The sequence below is a fragment of the Cricetulus griseus genome, chromosome 2 (assembly GCF_003668045.3).
Source record: "Cricetulus griseus strain 17A/GY chromosome 2, alternate assembly CriGri-PICRH-1.0, whole genome shotgun sequence".
NCBI classification, from domain to species: domain Eukaryota; kingdom Metazoa; phylum Chordata; class Mammalia; order Rodentia; family Cricetidae; genus Cricetulus; species Cricetulus griseus.
In genome coordinates, this window is record NC_048595.1 from 233,989,694 (window position 1) to 233,999,271 (window position 9,578).

Below are 9,578 nucleotides of genomic sequence, written 5' to 3' on the forward strand. Positions count from 1 at the left end.
AATTTTATGCCATCTTAAAATCTCAACAAAACAAAATCTCCAGAGGTCTGCATCCCCATCAATTTGCACTCTGTCCCTCTCCTGAAGGTTAATTTTATGTCAGCTTGACAAGTTAAGGGATACCCAGATAGTGAATGGCATTAGTAGTAACAGTCTCTAAAAATGTCTGTGATGAGGGTTGAGAAAGACTAATATTTGAATCAATAGATTCAGTGAAGAAGATTGGCCTTCCACAATCCAAGTATCACAATCCAAGACAGAGAGCGCCATAAAGAAAGTAAAGGCAAGCAACGGGAGAGAGTGCAATACCATACACACCCCTTTCCCTCTTTCCTGATGGGACATCCAACATCTGACCTGGAACCTCTGAGCTCCTGGGGCTCAGGCCTTCAAACTTCTCAAACTTCAAACTTCTTAACATCAGTCTAAGCTTGCACATGGCAACCTCAGAGACTCCATGATTAAACTTGTCCCAATCTCATAGCCTACCATTCACATTTCCTGAGAGGATGCAGACTGACACCCATTCCCTATCTTATTAGTAGGAAACCCTTCCTACCATGAGAAATGTCCTCCCTTGCTGTTTGCCTTGACTACCACATGTTACCTGGAATCCCCTCCCACCACTCTACCTCTTGTCCTGAGCAGCAGCACTAACACTCCTCTCCATATTGTTAGGGTGGATTTTTTTTTAAACATGGATCACTCTGACATGTAGCCTTTTTCAGGAAAAGAAATATTGGCCTTAGAGGTAGAAGGGTTGTTTTTCAGTTTAGGATCTGCAATTTTGTAGCTACGTTGCTACAGATGTCTTATTCGCTCTGTGTAAACTTGGGCTATTTCATCTTTCAGGGAATTATTTCAGTCATCATTTTATGTACACACTAGGGTACTTGAGGGATAGGCTAGTGTCTGTCATCTTTTCTAATTCTTTCTCCTTTCTAGATGCCCTGTCCCTGCCTGTAGGACTTGATTTAACCAATGAGCTGTGGACAAAGTGGTGCATGTCATCTGCAGACTGAATCATCTATATCATGGCATCCCACACACCACCAGCTCGTTGTTGAGATAGTAACAGCCCTACCCCCAGGTTGAAGGAGTCTAAATGCTAATCTCTATACAGAGGTCGGTGACCTTGACAATCCTGTGTCTCTACAATAATTTATCATTGTTGACAAGCTTTTATTGATTACACAACAGTATATCTGAATAATTTTTCAATTGTGGGGTGAACTATCCTATTCTGAAGATGAGTTGCCATGAAGGAAGTAGATGTTGACCCCCCCACATGGACCCTAACTCACTACCTACTCACATGCTGCATTTCTTAGCAGATAATAGATATGTATTTAATGAAGTTTACTAATTAGCTGCTTGAAATAGTGCTCAACACTATTTCAGGTGCAAAGTCACATTAATTACTTTCTTTGCTGGGGCCAAATACCTGACAAAAACAATTTAAAGAAGAGAGAGTTTATTCTCACTCATAATTCAAGGGTTCAGTCTTGTATTCTAAAGAATCATGGAAGCAAAAGCCGGAGACAACTGGTCACATTTTATTTCTAATGAGGGAGCAGGGAGAGATGAATGATGTTGCTCAACTCACTGTCTCCATTGCCTTCAGCTCAGTACTCAGCCTACATCCAGGTGGGACTTGCCATTTCAGTTAAACCAACCAATCAAGAAACTCCCTCACACTCCCTGAGCCCAGTGTCTTGGCTCCTAGGTGATTCTGGACCCTGTCAAATGGATCTTATCAATGATCACAGAAGCGCAAGGAAAAGCATATTACTTTATCCATGTATCTATTTTCTCAACACAGGCTCAGCACAGCTGTATCTGTACCAATGGAGAAGGATACAGACTGCCTTCCAGTTGTTTCTGTTCAATATGTCCCCATAAGTCCACTCGGGCTATGCAGCCTTCTTCTCAGGACCACCACAGAGGGATGCCACACCCCTGCATTATGCTGATCAGCATAATACCATTGGGTCACAAATTGAGGCCCTATATGCAGGCCACATGACAGACAGACATGCCCCTTCCCTTAGAGATAGCCTTTTACCAAACCCCACTAAAACGGCACATCATTCCAGATAGCCCCTGCAAGTCACCTGTTTAGTTGAACTACCGCCAGTCAACTTGCTTGGCTCCATTGACAGATTTTGGAAGATGTTTGGGAAGAGAAGAGAGCAGGGGTGGAAGGAATGGTAAGAGGGAAAGGAAACATTTACATCATGATATAATCAATCCAGTTTAACAACATCAAGTGGACCTGACATGTGAGTCTCTCTGTCTCTCTGTCTCTCTTGTCTCTCTGTCATTTGCATGCATAGTCTTTTAGGACAATTACATAGAATGTTTCTGGAATCCCATCAGCATGGCTTCCTGGAGGAACATTATTAGTGGTGAGCTAATCCACAGCCACCACTGTTACAGCCTCTACCCAGTTCTGCTGACTTCTCTCTAGGCCTTGGTGGCAACTATCTTCTTACTGATCCCAGATTTTTATATTTGAAGTGTTACTGAAAAGTTCATGTCCAAAAAAAAAATCAAATCAAATCCAAGGTGCATAGATTAGTGATAACAGACTTAAACTTGAAGTAGGATAGCCATGATTTATGGAATCCTGGTGTAGCTAATAAGCATGATGGGACAGGTTTGCAATGCATAATGCTCCAAGCCAACCTCTGGACATGGTGGTACACCAAGAACCCTTCACCCACCCTTTCAGAGCAGTTCTTAGTATCTCACTTGTCCCTTTTTTTCTAAATTGTATCCTCCCATCAGTCATTTGACAACTGGCTATACTACTGAGAACTTGGTCATGTCCATTCAAATGTGGATATTCCCCACATAATGCTATGTATAGGATACTACATATATTTTGTAATTACTTATCTCAATACTCTGAAATGGAGATACTAAAAGGCACAATCTCTTTTCTAAATGTAATGTGAATTTTCCATCACTGATCAGAATATGCAGTAGAAGTGTCCGAAACTTACTGTTAAAGTTCAATAATTAGAAGACTATGATTACCATAAGAATAAACTTTAAAATTAAGAGCAGAATCCCAAATAATTGAAGAATTATGTCCTGATTCTTTGGCATATTCTCAGTAAGATGCTTTCCCAGCAAGTGCAGAGGGAGCTGTGGATTCTTGCTGCACACGGTGCAGGGCCAGCGAAATGTGCCAACACTGTGGTCTTGCTGTAACTCTTCCAGGGAAGTACTTTCAGTGACTCGACAGCATTCTCTTCAGGTTTAGCATGGGACTTTATCTCCTAACATATTTTAAAGAACAGAAACAAAACCCCTCCATGTTCCTGTAAGTTTCTGTGGTCCTTCCTTGGTACAACCCACTCTTAACAAGTGTCTACCTCAAATGTCTGCCTTCACCAGTCTGGGTAAAAATGTTGCCTTTGTCTCAAGTCAAGACAATAAATTTTCTGTCAAAAAGTATGGTAGTGACAATGTTGATGAGCAATTCTTCAACTATTTCCCCAAATTTGGCTTATGCTCAATGAAGCCTACATGGTGTGTGACAAATATTTATAAACATTTGGTTCGAAGAACAAATGGAGTCTGTGCTTTGAGGCAAAACAGTTGGTTCTGAGTTGAGATGATGATTTGCACTTATCTGTGTGGCTGTTCTAGTGCACCTCACCCTGTTTCCTGAATGTGGAGGCCCTCTGTGGGTGTACAGAAGCCAGAGAAGACTTTCTTATTTTGTGAATGGATACCAAGAAATCTGGCTATTACAGGCAGGGGGCACAGGCTCTGGTCTTTTGGCACGGTGGTCAGGTGCCTGTTCTCTCATTTGTTAAAGCTGTCATATTTGAGAGCAGTACCATGCCCTGTCTGAACCCACAAACCTGGACAGCTTCCCCTGAACAAACATATCTGCTGACACTGGCCAGTCTGCTGAATACAGAATATAATGCAAGAATGTGAGGTATGCATAGGAGATCACCCCACTCAGAAGCCACTGTTTGTTTGACTCATCTAAATGTCTTCTGCTCCTCAGAAAGGAAATACCAATACTCTAAATGCTATGAATTTCCAGATTGAGCACATAACTTCATGGCCCAACAAGGGTATCTTTTACAATTAGTGATGCTGAAAGAAATAAAGCCAGTATTTCTTGCCATTGTTATCTAGGGCTGGGAGTGGGAATAGCATTACATGATGGGGGAATCAAGAGGTAACTAGCAACTTTGGGCCCCCTCCTCCATCAACAGTCATGTTTGCAGCCCTTGGAAACTCTCTCAAACCCTGTCAGAGTCCACAGTTTGCAGTCTTTGCAGTCTAAGCTGCTGCCTTTCAGCTCTTGCAGCTTCTGAGCTTCTGGACTCAGCTTCTCCATTAGCTTGTTGAAGTTTCTGACATCAGTCCATCTTCAGAACTCAAGCCTTCTCCCAGATCTGCGTTACAGCTCGGAGCCTCAGGTAAGTGACTCTTAGCTCTAAGTGGAACTCTATGACTTTCTTTATTGTTTCAAGTTCTGAGCTTTGAGTATCAGAATACCCCACCTCTCTCCAATCCCATGATGGTTAGTTTTAACGTAACCAAGAGTCACCAAAGAAGAGAATCTCAAAGAAAAATTGTCTAGATAAGATTGTTCTGTGGGCATGTCTGTGAAGGAGCATTTTGATTGTTTTGTGACTGCACACTGTGGGTGACACCATTCCCAGGGCTTCAGGTTGTAGACTGGATATAAAAGAAAAAGCAAGCTGAGCAGTAAGCGTATGTTTGTTTTTTTCTCTCTACTCTTGACTAGGGATATGACTAGTTGCTTTGAGCTTTCACTGCTGTGGCTTCTCTACAGCTACAAACCTGGGATGCTGAACTAAAATAAACCCTTTGTCTCCTAAGTTGATTTTGTGGGGGATTTTTATCACACCAACCAAAAAGGACACTGAGACTCTCCCTGCTAGTAATGGGCATCTGGGATAGTAGCTGTTCCCATCACTGCTGCTGCTGAATCTGGAAACCATGGGGTCACAACTCCCAGCTTGCTTTGCTCATGATAAGAGTCCACAAGCAGACAAACAGCCCATTCAGGAGAGAGCTTTTATCGTACCCAACTTTCTAACACAGGAGCGATCCTCCCATGTAATCAAATAGTAGCTTATATTACTATAAAAGGAACGTGGCATGGCTGTGTTGTGGTAATCTTAAAATCCCTGTCAGTCACCACCGTCTCCAATTCCAGCAATCACTGGCCTCACATAAGAAGAGCAGGCTTTCTGTTGAGTCTCTAGAGGAAATGCTGTCTTCTCCATGGGCCAGAGTGAGAACAGCTGCAGGATGAGGGTCACCTGCTGTTCAGTGAGGCTGATACATCCATGGCCTCCTGGTTGGAGTAGTCATGACGGGAGCAAAGCCTCCTGAAATGCGTAGCCTGGCTACTGTTGTCTTTGCAGCTGACCTACATCTTCCTTAAAACATCCAGGCAGTGTCCATGGCTTGGCTGGTTGCCACAGAGGAGACAGGGCCAACAACTCTACTAAATACAGCTAGACACAAAGGAAGAACCTGGAAGCTGTTTTCAACCCAGGTGAAAACAGCCCACTTCTCTTAGTGACTGTTCTATTGCTGGGAACCCTGACCACACCAAGTTACAAAATGAAGCAATGAATTGGGGGCCTTGCTTACACTTTCAAAGAGTTAGTCAGTGATTGTTATGGTGAGCAGGCATGATGCTGTCAGTAGTTAAGAGCTCACACCTTATCCAAGATGGAGTCCAAGATGGAGGCTAAAAGACTTGGCCTGGCATTGGCTTTTGCAACCTCAAAGCCTACCTCCAGTGCTACACCTCCTCCAAGAAGGCCATACCTCACAATCCTTCCTAAACAATTACACTAACAGGGAACCAAACATTCAACTATGGGTGCCTATGAGAGCCACTCTTATTCAAACCGCCATGCTATTCAAGACAGCTTAACTTATTTGAGGAGCAACAAAATAGTTTCCTATTTTTAAATCCAGGGCACAGAACACAAAGGCTTAGCACTTACTTTCCGAATCTGGGCTCCAAAACAGGATACAAAGCCTGGAAAGGACAGAAAACAACATTTACCACAAAGCCACTGCATACCCAAACTGCCACTGCCTGGCCAAGGAGTACTAAGTACCACCTTGTGTGTGCTCACCCCATCACTGTCCCAGAACCCAGTATCAGCCTCTGAACTTCAGCCATGTTTGCAGGAAACTAAGACAGGTGACTCATGTGCTGCCCACAGTCTTACAGAAAGCATAGTTCCTAAACGTCCCCAGAGATGAAATGATTCCCCAACGAGCCAGTATCCAGCTGCTGCCCAAAGTTAAAATCACTTTAATGACACTCAAACTTCCAAGCAAAGAATGGAGCATCTCCCCAAGGCACTGGATTCCTTTAAAAATACTGCCTTCCTAAAGGTCCGTCCCAAAATTAATTATGAGGTCACAGAGAGGTGCCAGGCTAGCCAGTCTAAATTGGCTAAGTCTAGGCTCAATAAGAAAACCTCCCTCAAAAAAATGAGGTGTTACATTATGTGGAATGATACCCACAGTTGACTTCTGGCCTCTGTGTTCATGTGCACATACCACACACACACACACACAGAGAGAGAGAGAGAGAGAGAGAGAGAGAGAGAGAGAGAGAGAGAGAGAGAGGTGAGTCAATGCATGAACTTACAGGGGAAGGTTGGAAAGCTAACTTTCTCAGGGACTCCTGGCAGTAGGTTGAGCTGTCTCTCTCAAAGTGATATGTTTTAGTTTTCACTTCATCCTGCATCCGGTACTGTTTAGAAACAGGGATAACTAACAACGATTCCCTGGTGTTTTGTGCTGTGCTTGTTTAACCCTTGGTAGGAATCCCTCATCCTCTCATCTGTGCTTATCTCAGAGAAACCCACCACCCATCACCAACTACAAAGAATGTGGATGCTTGGAATAGGAAGCAGAAAGAAAATGGCAAAAGCAGCACCAAGGCCAGGGCACTTACTTGGGAACATTATCCACAGAGGCAGCTGGCCATCCATTTCCCTTTAGAGGTGTCAAGGCTGTTTGACCGGGTGATGATCTGAGAGGCCCTGCTATTGGCCTCCACCCCAGCCCCTGAATGTGAGCAATGGTGGGGACAGTGCAGATGGCTGCCTCAGACCCTGGCCAGGAGCCTGGCCAGTCACAGCCTGCACAGTAAAGATGAAAAAAGAACTCCTTATAAAATAATGGAGCTCCCTGGGAAAAATATACTTCATGATCCTCTTTGTGGAAAGTATTTATTTCTCTCTGTTTGTGAAAGGGATTTATCATGCCTAGTGCCTTTCTCAGCACTGAAGCTCAAAATCTATATAGAGAAAAGGCACCGCAGCTGAAGTAGTGTCTCTCTCTCTCTCTCTCTCTCTCTCTCTCTCTCTCTCTCTCTCTCTCTCACACACACACACACACACACACAGAGAGAGATCATATATCAACTACATTTTTCCTAGCTAAGAGATCTGAATCTCTACAAATACATATGGCATTTCTTTCTTTCCTTGCTTCTATGTACTCATACACACACACACACACACACACACACACACACACACACACACAAAGAGAGAATGTACATATATACACATATGTATCAGATGGTATATGTACATATATACATGTATATGATACAAGCACATATCAAGATTTTTTCCTAGAAAGACATATGCATATATTGTATGTATCTGTATGTGTTTATATATATATATATATATATATGTGTGTGTGTGTGTGTGTGTGTGTGTGTGTGTGTGTGTGTGTGAATGTATATATTATATATAAAGAATAATCTGTAGCCCAGACCTTTCTTCTCTCCCTTTATGTCTACTAACACTAACTGAGATGTAAATATCCACACAGATGTGTAGTCACAGACATCAGATAGGTGGGCTATGGTCTGCTACAGGTCCCAGAGGTTATCTGATAATCTTAGCCTTTGAGTGAGCAGAAACTAGAGGTTTGCTAATACCCTCCAAATAGTCACCAGGCTGTTAGACACCAGAATGAACATGGATGACTATAAGGCAGCTAAAGGCAGCCCAAGATAATCCTGGACCTGGCTATAACTCTAACTGTCTACAGCCACAGAAGTTCTTCATTTAACGACCTTTAGAATGATTAACATGTGGGTGACTTTTTCTGGGCTGTCAGTCGGGTGTGCTCATGGTGAGAGAGGGGATAGCCTTGGGGATGCTTCCTTTGCTTGTCACACACCTGTTTCCTGCAAAGGGTGACAAAATCACCCCTCTGTTATACACAGGTGTTGTCATACACATCCTAGGCAAGAGAGGAATTGCCAGGGCGTCAGTGTCGCTCTAGAGTGATGTAGATAAACAGGATGGGTCCCTTGTCTTCTAAAGGGACATCTGTCCCAGAGAGCAACAGCCTCGCTACACATCTGTACTCAACAGGTGTGATTACAGCACATGTGTGTTTGTCGGGCCCCATGTTAACCTCACGCTGTTTATTCCCTACATAGCACCATCAGTGGAAGATATGTGTCCCCATAAAGCAGGCTCAGATGGGTTTAGTGACCTGCCTGAAGCCACACAGCTGTTAGTCACCAGATCGGAGAACCAGCGTCAACTTCACAGTGTACTGAAGCCTGTGACGTAAGCACATGCTGAGTTAATTCTTCATGCCCAATGGTCATAGGACATTTCTGACCCAGCACCCTTAGGCTGACTGTAGAATTTTAAGCTATGTCTTCTTTAAGCCATGGACTTCTGTCTTAGGATGATGGTATGTAGGCACCTGCCCCCTCTCCCTCCTAAGTCTGGCTAGAATTGTAAGAAATGCACATAGGGGCATTTGCCAGTGAGCTGAAATAAAAGCAGGACAGCCAGGTGAGCAGAGTGGCCAAAGCAACTGTAGCTCTTCCTGGCCTGGAGGGGGTGGGAGGAAGGGAGGCAGCACTTAAGTGAGCTATGATGGTAACACTCCTTTCCAATCCTCAGAGGAACTCTGGACTCTGAAGTGTAGGGGGATTCCTCTCAGATTTCCAGCATCCACATTTGCACTGCGATGCATTGAGGCTGGTGGCTGTGCTTGCTCTACCTGTCTTCGGCCATACAGCCCTCACCACCTTCACAGTAGCAAGCTATCCTTCAGGATCCTGGGTGCTCTGCCTCTCCACCACTTCTGAGGCCCTAAGTGAATTCACTGGATATAATCATCTGACCTGAAAGAGTTGCCAAGTCCACACCATGGCCATGTCTGTGAAGTCCCTTCCCATTTGATGTGACCAACTCATGGAGCTGGGGAGCAAGGCTTAGACGAGAGCACCCCAAGAATGGGAAATGTCATACCACTTCTGGACTTGATTTGTCAGGGCAATGGTTCCACTATCCACATAGGACCTGCCCATATCTAAATCCATTCTGTTTTGTCATCTGCAAGGCCCATAGCATCAAGAAAAGCCAGGGAGAGAATCACATATGGTTACACTTCTCAATGCTGCTCCTTCTCAGTCTCCATGGAGAGCAGGATTAGAAGAGATAACCAGGTCATGAGGAAATAGTAAGACAAAATGAAGAAAATAATTTCTCATAACC

At 43.8% G+C, this 9,578-nt stretch overlaps 1 long non-coding RNA gene across 1 annotated transcript in view; it reads right to left on the reverse strand.

Annotated features, from left to right (window-relative positions):
• Positions 1 to 6,342, reverse strand: part of LOC113830735 — a 28,822-nt gene extending 22,480 nt beyond the window's left edge. The window contains exon 1 of the long non-coding RNA XR_003483004.2: positions 6,024 to 6,342. This is a non-coding gene — a long non-coding RNA (uncharacterized LOC113830735). The remainder of the gene's footprint in view (positions 1 to 6,023) is intronic.
• Between the last annotated feature and the right edge of the window lie 3,236 nt (positions 6,343 to 9,578).